Source organism: Passer domesticus, chromosome 18 (assembly GCF_036417665.1).
Source record: "Passer domesticus isolate bPasDom1 chromosome 18, bPasDom1.hap1, whole genome shotgun sequence".
NCBI lineage: Eukaryota > Metazoa > Chordata > Aves > Passeriformes > Passeridae > Passer > Passer domesticus.
In genome coordinates, this window is record NC_087491.1 from 6,125,037 (window position 1) to 6,138,363 (window position 13,327).

The 13,327-nt window shown below is 43.3% G+C and overlaps 1 long non-coding RNA gene across 2 annotated transcripts in view; it reads left to right on the plus strand.

The window, feature by feature from the left end:
• LOC135283158 (uncharacterized) overlaps positions 1-13,327 on the plus strand; it is a 79,824-nt gene that overhangs the window by 53,692 nt on the left and 12,805 nt on the right. Inside the window, exon 1 of one of the 2 annotated variants that reach the window (XR_010349026.1) lies at positions 12,123-12,415. The exons of the other annotated variant lie outside the window; for it this stretch is intronic. This is a non-coding gene — a long non-coding RNA (uncharacterized LOC135283158). Of the gene's footprint in view, positions 1-12,122; positions 12,416-13,327 lie in introns of those variants that run through there. 2 annotated transcript variants of the gene reach the window in all.

Here is a 13,327-nt window from a genome sequence, read left to right on the forward strand (position 1 = left end):
TAAACTGTAAACAAGGGAAAGATGTTGTGTGAGTAAGGATTGAGAAGGCCCTGCAGAACATATGACTGCAGTGATATTGCACCTATATCCCTATGGGACATGTGCATTTTTAAATCTGGAGACTCAAAATCATTTCAGGCTCTATTTTCTACCTCTTCTCAAAGTCTTTTTTCTTTACTAAGAGGAGATGATACCCAGTGGTCACTGAATCTTCAGAAACCTCTGTCAACAATCTTCTCCATCAAACACTTTGTCTGACTGGGACGTGTGATCACCCAAGCTGGGATGTGATGGCACTCCCACTCCATGAAGCTCTTGCTGCAATTAAAATCAACCCATTTGGGGCTGGAAAAAAAATTACAACTGCCTGTTTTCATGATCTTGCCTTATATCACTTCCAACAGGAAAGGTTTCTTGGGTAGAGTGTGGCATTTGCTGAGACATTTCCCTGTCCTAATAAATCCCTGCTTTATAGATAGATGAGACAGGTTATAAGCCTGGGTCAATAAGGGAGGCTACAGAAGTACACAGAGCAGTGAGTTAAATCTTGGGTGACCTGGGTTCAGGATTCTGCACTGCTACAGATCTCTCTAATCTTGAATAAGTCACCTCTTCTCTCCTGGTTTTTTTCCTGTAACTTGAGTCTGTCAACACTCTCCTGCATCATAGGATTTTCAGAGTATAAAAAATACTCCAAAAGTGAGGAGGCAGTCAATGCAGGGGTAACGAGGGTCATCTAAATACCATACTTAGATAAGTAAGGATGATTATTTTCCATCTCCTTTATCCCTGCATGATAAAAATGTTCCCAGAAATCATTATATACACCACATGAGCAAGCAGCAGCAGGAGAGTAATTCCCTGTCCCCAGCTATTTTCTACACCTGGATGAGGTATATTTTTGGAGGGGGGTGGTTATTTTATTCCTGAGCCTTCTCTCGACACATTGGTAAATAGGTTACATTTTGCACAAGTTTGTTCATCATGCCACCCCAGTAATATTAGCAAGTAAAATATATAAAGTTACTTGTGATGAGTGAGAATCAAATCTCCTCTCAGGGATTACTGGCAATAGAAGAGGCAGAACGACTTTAATCCTGTCCAGTACTGAGAATTCCCAGTAGTTTCAATGTTCAAAGCTTTTGTTTTCTAGAAGTTTACCTTGGGTTCCCCGTGGATCACAGCAAACTTGATTTGGTGGAATCTGATCCCTGACATTTCTTCTAACACAGTCTCTCTATCAGCTAGGAATCCCATTTTTTTTCCTTATGAGTGCAAAGCAAGGAGATTGTTCCTTAAAACGAACAAGAAAATGTGAAATGTCTAAATCAGCTTTCTTTATATGGCAAAACATATTTATTATTTATTTGTAGAAAAAAATACAAGAAGCAGAACTGCTAGGCTCTATCTTTAGCAGCAAATGACCAATTTTACATTGTGTCCTTTCATGCCTCAGTTTCCCAGAGTTCAGAAAACCATAATTAATTTTTAAGGCAAGATATCCCCTATCTATGCAATTCTATATTCCATTATGCTTGGTATAACCATTAAATTATTTTTTTAAAGCAAAATGATTTAAAACTGATAGTAAGAAATACTTCTCCTACACAGCACATAATTAACACGTGGCACTCAATGCCACAGACGTTATTGAAGCCGAGAGCCTTGGAGGATTCACAAAAGGATTAGAGATTCATATGAATAATGGGAAATTCTATTAGAGAAAATAAAAAATGCATGAAGGATGGAGGACGTCATGCTTTGGGGTTATAAAGCAGCTGTTAATTGAGGCCAGAGACGTGCTGGGTGCACAGGACATCCTGGGATGGTTTTCCACAGGGTTTCTTGGGCAGGACAGCAAAGCTGGGCTGCTGAAGGGATTGCTGGGTTGCCTGAAGCTCTTCCCTCTTCCAGTGAGGCAGCTCCTGTCTAAAGGTAACAACAAAATAAAACCCAGAGCCAACTATGGATGAGCCACCACGGCCTGGTAGCCCATGGCACAGAGGAACTGGGATTCTTGGCTTTGCTTCCAGCTGTTCCTGACTTTCCAGCTGTGCTGGGAGGTTTTGGGGCACCACAAGCTCCCAGTGCAGGATGATGTCCCAGGCACCTTGGGACAAGTTCCAGCACACTCTCCCATCTCCCCTTTGTGTAACCCCACAAAACCCCCACGGGTGAATCACACCTGGCTGCTCTGCTGGTTTGAGGCCATTCCTGTCCAGCCTCCACCTGTCATAGCAGGAATCCCTGAAGGGGCAATAATTAGCATTGACTCCATGATTCTAGAAGGCTGCTCAATCACTTTTTTTATATTATACTATTAAGAAACCCATTGACCTTCCAGACAGTCTGATACAGGTGGACCCAATTGGTCCTTGAATCCAAACACCATCACCACTGGCCAATAAAGAAACCACCCTTTGATAAACAAATCTCCATAACACATTCCACATGTTCACAATACCAGGTGCAGCAGGTTAAGATAAGAATTGTTTCTCATTCTTTTCTCTGATCTTCTCACAGCTTTCCCCAGCACAATGCCTGGGGAAGTTGTGCCTGCTCTCTGTGGCCAGAGATCTGCTGCCACATCCACCTGCCTCCTGATCCAGAGCCTTCCACAGACACCTTTGCAGAAGTCCTGCAGCCATTTAACAAACACCACAGGTAGCTGACCATGTCTGCAGCTCCTGAGCAAGCAATTACAGCTCATCCAACCAAAGGCTTTCATTTGATCCAGTCTCAATTAGGAGCAAAGGCATTGCCATATCTGCCCACGAGTTCAGAAGTGTCCACAGTCCCACTTAGATTATTGCTGTATTTCTGCAGCCTTTGATAGACCAAGATTGATTACAAAAAATAAGAAAAAAGAGTGACCTTCCTCAGACTTTTCCAGTGGTATTTCCGTTAGTATTTTATAATCACTGTTTAAGGGAGAAATTGCTCTCTGGTTATTAAGGTAAAAATTATCACCTTCTTTGACTAATAAAATCAATAAAGGCTTCTACCCTTTGAAAAGCCCAGAAACCTTCTCTCTCTTCATAATTAAACATTTCAACCTAATCTGGAGCAATAATAACCTTCAAAGTTTTATAAAATTCCTAATAATAATATCTTACAAACCACCTTTCTGCTCAGCAGGTTTCACAAATTGCAGCCCAGATTTGGAAAGCATCTTTATTCATGGCTGGACTGAGATACACATGTCAGGTTTTACGGAGTTTTTTGTGGAGTTTCATCATCAGTGGTAAACAAGTCCCTGTAGGATGCCTGAATGCTGCATTCCTGGCACAAATTAAGGGCTGTTGTTTCTGGGTTTGCTATGGAGCAGCCAGGGGATGCAATTTTTAATTGCTGGTGCCTGTAGCAGGGCATTTGCACTCACTCACAAACCTCTAAGGGAATCATGGAATGGGTTGGGTCTGAAGGGAGTTCACAGCTCCTCTAGTTCCAAACCCTGCCATGGCCAGGGACATCTTCCACTGGGCCAGATTGCTCAGAGCTCCATCCACCCTGGCCATGGGCATTTCCAAGGTTGGGGCAACCTGTGCCAGGCTCTTATCACCCTCACAGCAAAGAATTTGTTCCTGTTATCTCATCTAAACCTGCTCTTTGTCAGTTTGAAGCTGTCCCCCCTTGTCCTGTCACTCCAGGCTCTGTAAACAGCCCCTCTCCATCTTTCTTTAGGTTCTCTTCAGGTACTGGATGACCACAATGAGGTCACCCCAGAGCCTTCTCCTCTCCAGGCTGAACAGTCCCAACTCCCTCAGCCTTTCCTCACAGCAGAGCTGCTTCATCTCTCTGATAAACTTTGTGTCCTCCTCTGGACTCTCTCCAACATGTCTTTGTCCTTCCTGTGCTGGGGACTCCAGAAAGAATCAGGCTGTCACAGATATTGACACACAGATATTTATAGCTCACTTCTATTAAAAACATTTTTTTTCCAAATGTTTTATTTTTTATATGTGTATTGGAACATAGTGGGCAGAAGCCTTTTTTGATGTCCCTGGTTCCAGCAGGGTTAGCTGTGGATTTTGAGAGTCAGTGAAGGTGCAGTCAGTGAGGATGAGAGCACTAAATATCTCTTAGGCCAGCTGGAGTGTCAGTGTTCACTTACACAGTGGTAAAGGGGGATCAAAATTCCTAATCTCACATGGAGAGATACTGCTCCTGCCTCTCTAATTTCTCCTGTCCTTTTCTGGAGTTCCATTTATCAGGATTACTTGCTCCTCAGACAAGTTATCTCTGTCAGGCTTGAATGGCTGCTCTCCTGGGCACCGAGAGACATCCCAGCTAATTAACTATCATCCTACATTTGATGATGACGAGCATCCACTGAGAACCTTCCATCCCAGTGGATCTCTTGGAGCTCCACATATTAAACAATCCTGCCTGTGCCAAGCCCAGGGATTTCCTCCTCACAAATGAGTGGCAAGCAGTTTGGAGCTGAGTTTAGGGGCAGGCAGAGGAGCTGTGCTCCAGTTCATGGCAAGGGGAAGGAGTGCCCTGATGGAATGATTAACTTGTCTAGGAAAATGATGTCTCTGCAGGGATTTTATTTCACATGTAGCTGCCACCAGGAGCCCTGCAACAGAGCAGGAAATACAGTTTAGGAATCCCCCTCTCAGCAGTGCCCATGTATAGAATTCCTGCAGGTATCATAGGTGTGTGTGTCAACTTAGAGTTAGGCAACCAGAACTCAAAATTCCTCATTTTGATCTAATCTAACCCTTTTCTAAGCATAAACATTTCTAAGCATGAGTGTTTTCTTATGAAAGAGTGTCCTTTCAGTGCCTGTCCTTGAAACCTCTTAGGCATTCCCAAGGGATGACTGGGCTAATGCTGGACTTTTAAAATCCATATTTAAGCCATTTCAGTGAGGATGAACCAGTGTTCTGTGGCCCTGAGTTGTGCTGTATGGACAAGTCCTCTGACTCCTTTAGGCATCTGGGAAATGCCTGTTTTGGGGCAAACCTTATCTCTAGGGGTCAGTTTTGTTTGGAGATGGCTTGGCTCTGGCTTTCAGCAACATCCTCAAATCCTATAACACCCAAAATGCACATCTACATTTACAAGAAAAGATGAAAATCCCCACGACCTTTGTACCCCTTCCCTTTCTCCCTCTGTGGGTGAAGACAATAATTTGTGCACAGTACCAACAGATGAAAGAGCTGCCTAAACACTGAGTGCTGTGGTGAGCAGGACTCAGTGAGTGTGAATCTGTGCAGCCCCACTGAAGGGAATGAAACTGTTGATTTTTACCTGCTTTGGACTCAGGCCCTCTCATATTTATCACTGTTATCACCTAAACCTGAGTTGCAGCTCTTCTCCATGTTTACTCATCACTGACCTTATCACATCTCCTTTCATTTGCTTCCTATCTGAACAATTTACATTTCACCTCCTTGGAGCTTTTTTTTTCTTGGATGAGACTCCTTTCATCTCCCATCATAATGTTCAATAATGACATTTCCATTTGCTTTCCTTTTCATGAGGCTTCTTTTTGAAAACAGGATCTGACCTCTCTCTTTGTATTCTCCCATCAGCCAAGAATCACATTGAGCATGAATTTAATTGACTTATTACATCTTTACAGAATGTGGGTCCTTTAGGTTTGTGTGTGTTCTGTATGTTTGTTTGTTAATTCCTGGGTCTTTGAGAAGCAGATTATGCAATTTCCAGAGCTTATTTCCCATTACTGTTGAATCTTTCAATTGAACTGAATTTCATTGTGAGATGGAAAATAGAATGAACTGAAAATTCAACTGAAAACATGTCAGTATTGTTGATACATGTGCTAGTGCTATTATAGACTTTATCAGCTTATTTTCTCTTCTGGGGCTGAGTAGGGAGGGGAAACATCAAATAAACAAAAGCAAGCAGAGGTTTTTTTTTCTTTCACTGAAAGAAATGTCTATATTACACAGAATAAAACCTTATTTGCCCTGTTTTGATGAACATGAAACCCAGCTGATCCTGTTTTTCAGTTCTCAGATGGAAAACTGCTCATTTCAAGAAATGTCCAGCATCACTTTTATTTAGCAACCTCCTGATCTGGCCCCCCACTATTGACCCAGAAGGAATGCCATTGATTTTGCCTGCAGAGGATCTGGCCATTATGATAAAAATTGACATTGGTGCTGGTGGCACCTTGTGGCTCATGCCAGCAGGGTGCTGCTGTGACACACAACAACACAGGGAAAGGACCAGCGGGTAAAAAACCTTTTTGCAATGTTTAGGTTGCATAAACTAATGTTGCTTTGTTGCTGGGGTCATGGCAAAATGCAATATTCCCCTGGAAGCAGAGTATGGTGGAGAGCTCAGGGGACTGCAGTCCCTCCCTGCTGTGCTGTACCCCCAGAGAATGGGATGTGTAACCACTGTGCCTCCTGTCTTTTTCTCTGATATTCCAGCACTTCCTGCAGGCTATTTGCCTTTTTGAGCATTTCTGAGCACTAAACTAGCATTTTACACAATGTAATTACAATGACTCCAAGATCCCATTCCTGACTGGAAATGTGGAGTTTGGTTATTTTCCCTGTGTACATTACTTAGCACTTATCAAACACTGAATTTCATTTGTCATCACTTATCTCTTAATCACTTATTCTGTGATTCTCAGTCAGGTTCATATTTGACTATGCTCAGTTATTTTGTGTCTTCCACAAACTTCATCTTCTTTCTACGAACCCTCTTTTCCAGCCCAATTATGAATATATTAAATATGTTTATTCCTGGATTTTTGGGTGCTTTAACAAGAAAATGTCTCTCATCCCATGAGCTCAGAGCTGCTTTAAGAGTTTTGAGATGCTACCATGAGAGGTTTGTTTTGTTTTTTTAATTTCTGAGCTCTGCATTGACTAAATCATCCTTATTGATATATTCCTTAATCACTTGGAAGAGCCTGAAATGATTTGCGAGAGATGACTTCACTCTACAACTGCTGTATTGACTCTTCCCAAAGAATGATGTGCTGCCCATGTGTTCACTAATTCTGTTTGGGTTATTTTGTAATAATTTGGTTTGGTGAAGCAATCAGACGTGGTGATTTGGGCTCCAGAGCTGGTTTGGGGTTTGTTTTGTTTTGTTTTTAAGGCTGGAGTTATATTTGCCAGTTTTCCTTCTGGTGTGGAGACTTCTTTCCACTGAGGTCGGGAGGTGGCTGGCACAACTCTGTGTGATGCCAGCCAAGGAAGGATCAACATGGGCTGGAATCTCTTTATTTCAGGCTTTGAAATCTCCCATTTGTCCCAGTTTTTCTCTTCACCACCATTTTTAAGGTTTGGGGGCAACCCTTCTAATCCCTACATGGAGCTTTGTCACTACACCAGGTAAAAGCTGCATTTATGGAGTCTGAGCACGTTGGGATCATGTGAGGCTTTTTAAGGATAAAGTTCTGCCTGACAACCTGGAGTCTGAACAAGCAGTACTTGTGCTCGAGGCTTCCTTCTGATGGGAAGAGAAGCAGAGCTGTGAGCAGCAGGAGAGACAAGGGTCCTTCAAATCACAATCCTGCTTCAGTCCCTCTTCTTTCTGAATCATTTGTCCAGCAAACTCAAGAACCAAACAAATGTGGATTATCCTCAGTGGAAGAGGATTTTACCTTTAGCTGGTATAAATCAGAACAGCTCCAGGGAAGGGTTTATATTTTTTTTCCTGAGCTAAAGATCTGGCCACTTTCACACTATCCAGTTATATCTGTGGATCAATAAAAAAAAATTGAAATAGTTGGGATTTTTTTAAGTGACATAAATCCCACAGCTCTGTCAAAAAGCTTTGTATCTTTCTAGCAATCCCAACCAGCATTTAACTTGTACTGTCCATCTGTCTTTAGGAGAGGTTTGTGTAATTTGGATTGCTGGGTTTGTTTTAATACTGGTTCCCTCAACAAAATGCCCAGGTGGATCAAGGTATGGTACAAACCCAAGCCTGAGTATGGCCAGTTCAAATGGACACGGTGATTTCATGTCAGCAAAATCCTCACTTCTGACATTAACTGAGGAACAATCTCTCTGCACAGCAAAAGGTTAAATCTGGCCCCTTTCTTGTCTATCTTGGTGGATAAATTGGGGACTGCTGCCTGCAGAGCTGTCCTGCCCCTTTTCACCAGCATGTATTTCAATCCCAGCATTATATAAGATTTTATTTTCTTAATATATTAGATAGCCCTTAAATGAGAAGACAGGCCCTGCAAAATTGCTTTTCCCTGCAGGCCAGGATCAGCCTCACCAGTCCTTCCTACCCAGTTCTGCTTCTTTCCCAGCTGCTTTAAAGTCTCATCACTCCTGAGTAGGAAGCCTTAAATATTTCCAGTGACATTTCCTTGGCCTGCGGTGATTTAATATTATTAACCTGGTGTGTTATTAAAGTGACAGGAGGTGTCTCCCCTCTGCAGGTATATTTTCCTGAAAACTCATTTGAATTTTTATTACTTTATTCTGAGGGGCAGCTGATGAAGCGCAGAAGGGGCAGAGAGGGCATAGGAGGGAAATGCACCTGGTTTTGGGGATGGAGATCTCCTCTGTACATATATTACAGGTTCTGGTATAGCTTATTCCACCAGAGTTTACTTCAGATTTAAGTGTATTTCTTAGCTGCAGCAGTCAAACTAAAATATTTGCAAGAAAAATGTCTCTTTCCAGAGTCTGCAGCCCATTTCAACAGCATAACCTGGGGGTAAAAGGGCTTTTATGTCCTTTGCAAATCCCACAAATTTTATGCTTTACCCATGTCTCAGTCCAACCCTGCTTAAGTTTCATCTTTCAGTTGTTACTGTAGGAAAAATCTAATGTGCAGAACTGAAAAATCTATAAACTTAGGACAGTGGAGAAATAAAGCCAGATTTTTAGCCAGCATAAATCAGTAACACTAAAATCATTGCAATGGACCTGTATTAGTTCCCTCTTGCTGCACACAGTCTACAGGGCTTTGTTTGCACAAATATGAGGGGGAACTGATTTTAACCACTCAAAAAAGCAAAAGTATTTCCACAGTGGTTGGTATCCCTGTGTAACAAATGTCCATAAATTTTCAAGAATGTTTTGAAAACTGTCAGTTATAAAGTGTTCTTTTTGGTTCTAGAAGTGAAAAAAAGATGAGATCCTTTCTAGCCACTCATCCAGAAAAGCCAGGTTATTATATCTCCATCAGCTACTGACACTGTTAGAACTTAATTTTGTCATGCTTTTTTCCTGCCCTGTCCAATCTGTCATGGATAATTTTTAAGGAAATTTGAGCAAATTCCAACATCTCCAAATTCTTTGTGAAACAGCCCCTTTGTGTTGTTCTCCAACAGGTAGTTGGTTCAGTACTTTGCTCCAAGACCATCTCTTTGCTTTGTTCATTAAATGATGTCTCTCTGAAAGGTTATTTGAAGATATTTCTTTTGTCTCTGGCTTATCAGCTCCTTTCCATCTGCCTATCTCGGCAGCAGCTCATTGGTATTTTAGACAGTTCACTAAAAACTTTGCAAGTTAAGAAACGATATCCAATCCTGCCAGGGCTTCATTCTTAACCAAGGCATTCATGACTTTTCTGTCAGGCTATAAAACTGGTTTTGTAACAAAACCCTCCCATTCAGGTTTATTTTTACCTTTTCCCTCTATATAATCTTCAAAATCACTTTAGAAAAATACTGTATCAAAAGCTGATATTAAACTTTCGAGTGCCTGGCAAATGATTCAAAGCAACGGCTCACACTGGGGTAAACCCAGAGATTTCTTTTGTAAAGTTCCACCTACATAATCTCTTAGAGGTAGGTTTTTAGAGCTTACTATTTACTTTAGTCTGGAGACATTTTCTTGCTTTTATGGCTTATCTACTTGCTGTCCACCAGTCCTTTTAGATAGGAATGTCGCTGTTTTCCTACCCTTTAATCTTTTTCTCTTGCTCAGAAGTTGCCTTTGCTGTCACCCACCCCAAGATCAGGCAAACCACGAGCAGCCCAGCTGCTCTGCAGTGGATGGCTGGAGCAAAGGCTGGCATGCAGCCTGGGAGGGAAGGAAAACTGTGCTGGGAAAGGCAGGATGGGCAAGGCTTGCTTCCAGCTGAGAGTGTTTGGATTAGAGATTGGGAATAAATCCTTCCCTGGGAGGGTGGGGAGGCCCTGGCACAGGGTGCCCAGAGCAGCTGTGGCTGCCCCTGGGTGCCTGGCAGTGCCCAAGGCCAGGCTGGGGCAACCTGGGACAGTGGAAGACGTCCCTGCCATGGCAGGGGGTGGAATGGGATGGGCTTTAAGATCTTTTCCAACCCAGGCCATTCAATGATGCCTGTAGGATCACAGAATAGCAGGATGATCTGCTGAAGTTTTTCTGCTAATCTGTCACTGGATTGCTGAGGTCTCCTTTAACTGAGTGATGTAACATTCTGGCTTTCAAAAGATGCCTCTGGGACCTGTGCCATCCTCCCTGTCTGTCCTCTCTCTCTCACAGGGACTGAGTTGCTGCTCTCCCGGGCCTCCCTGGGAAGCCAGGGCTCCAGCAGCATTACAGACATTTGTTCTCCCTGGCCTGCAGCAAACACTTCTCTATAATTCATGGGATATCTGGGAGTGAAGCAAATGCCATGTGGAGCCCCATGGAGGAGCTGCAGCTGAACATCTGGAAGGTTTTACAAGCAAGAACAAGCATGGGGTTTACAAACCTCACTACCCCAAATTTCTCTCACAGAATTCTGCTTAAAAACAAGTCCTGTCATGGGGTTAGGGAGGGGGCAACACAAGGTTGTGTCGTGGAAGTGTGGTGTGGTATTCCCCACAGCATTTATGTAGCAGGCGTGGCTGATCTCTGCATCCACATGGGAAAATTTCACCACCTATCTTAGTCATAGTGAGCTAAAACATAAAGCCCCCCTACCCTTCCATCTGAAATAAGGTTTTTATCCCCTGTGAAAAGCCATGATGGTGTCTCTGCCTCCTGCAACAGTTTCTTCTGATTTATGCACAAACCTCCATGTCATTGCAGGGTGTTATCATTTATTATTTCTGACTCAAGATTTCTCAGTCCTCACCACCTCATAGCATGACCTGGTTCACAGCTCTTCAGAAAAGAGACAGAAGGAGGGAGTGTTTAGAATTTATTCTTCTGTTTTGTTTGTGTTTAAGGAGAGGTTACAAAGTTCTTTGTGGTCTTTTTTTTTCCAATTTGATTTAAACTCCTTTTCTAGTGAAAACCCTGACATTAAAACAGATGCATTTCTATCAGAGCAAGTAACTTCCATTAAGTGTTTACATCTTTAAAAATATTCTCCATTTAAATGAATGCCTTGTGATGCACTGAAAAAAGTCTTTGGTGGGAAATTCTCATTTATTTTTAATGCTGAGTCCCTAAAAAGCCAGACTTTGAAAGGAACAAAGGACTGAGTGGAAGTAAAATGATATGTGTTCTTTCTGAATCACTCTGATGCAGACATTAAGCAATCCCACAGCCAGTTCCAAACAGACCTGTGCTATTCCATGCCACGTGCTCTCCAGGAAGCAGTTTAGCTTGGTTTATATTTTCTTCTATTTCCTGGGCTGTGAAGGTGGGTGGCCATGAGCCTGACCTGGTGGTCCACAGGCCCTGCTGAAAGCCCCTTTTTTATCCTCTGTGATTTCCTCAGTCCAGCAGTTCTGTGAGTGTGAACCACCCTTGGGGACTGAGATGGATCCTGTGGAGACTCCCCAGACCTGGGAGCCCTCACACCCCTGGGTGAGGCATTATTTTCCTCCTGGGTATCCCTGAGTTACCCTTTGGGTGAAGAGCTGTGACCTTCTGGGAGCCCTGGGTTGAGAGACCTCCCCTGTGTGCAGGTGCAGCTTTGGGACATGGTTCTTATTCCTGCAGTAACCCCATCCCCAAGACGTTCACCAGACCTGTAACTATTCCCAGAGTGCTGGAGTCACCATCCCTGGGTGTGTTTAACAAAGCCTGGATGTGGCACTGGGTGCCAGGGTTTAGTTGAGGGGCTGGGGCTGGGTTGGACTCGATGATCTTGAAGGTCTCTTCCAACTCAGTGATTCTGTGAATTCCTGTCGCTGGCTGTCACTGTGGCCACCCTGCTGGTCATTAACTCAGGCCATTGGTTTGGTTGTGAATTAGTTTATTTGTTTATTTGAAGTTGTTTCCATGTATCTCAGTGACAATGAGTGTCTGCAGAGCAATCTTTTCCCTGCTATGCAGAGGGAATTATTTCTCACCTTGCTCTTGCTCAGATGCACACATAACCTGCACACAGTTCAGGCATAGGGACTGGGCATCCCTTTCCTGCTGCTCTTCCTTCCACAGGCACTCAGCAAATGCAATATTTCCATCTCCTTGTGACTCTCCCACACCTTATTCCCAGGTCTGACCACAGAGAAGTTGTTCCCACGCTCACCACTCCATCCTGGACACACTTTGCCTGCTAACCCTTTATCCAGCAAGGATGTTCACACACCCAGGTGCTGATTGCCTCCACCAGCCCAGAAAAGCTCCCCTATCCCAGTTTCTCCCAGCTGCAGCCTCCCCAGGCACATCAGTGCTACTGACTGCTTCAAACACAGCACCTGCAACCCCTCAGCCACACTTCCTTGCCTCTCCTGCTTCACTCCACCTACTCCTTCAGCCTCCCAGCCATCCCTGTGGCCCACTAAAGGGATTTTGGTGTCCAGGTGATGCTGCACTCCCTTCCCAACCCTGCTGCTGTTACATAAGGCTGGGTGCTGGGTGCAGGAGCCATCCCTGAGCACATAATGGATGCTGCATTTGCCTACGCTCACTGTACTTCCAGTCTCTACATCAGTGCTTTGTAAAGCCCTTTGGGATACTGGGAATGTGAAAGACTCTATAAAAAACCCAAAGCCTATTCTATTCTAGAACAGTGCTTTTAAGTCCTTTTATCACAGAATGAGGCAAGGGTTGAATTGAGCCCAGAAATAGCAATTTAAAGTTTTCATGAAAGACTAGAACAGTGTATGTTTGGTATATTTTAACATAATCTGAGAACACTAAGTGCACTAAAAGCATTCCACTTATTTGTGGGTGGGGATCTGGAAAGAAGGGTGGGGGGGAATATACCTACTTGTTTTTTTCTTTGGGAGTGATTTTTATAAAGAACTTGACAGAGATCTACCAGGAGGACAAAAGAGAAGGGTAGAAAACACCCTCAGAAAGGTCTCTGATTGTATGGATTCTAGAAGATAGTGGCCTTCTTCTGCTGTTTGAGTGTGGAGAATTATTTGGGATATGATCTGGAAGAACACAAGGGGAAGGCTTTGAGATACCAAAGTTGTGAGGTTCTGAGTTAAACACAGTCATTGGTAGGATTGGTAAAGACGTGGCTGTCAGCAGGTGCCAGGAGTTTAACCAGGACA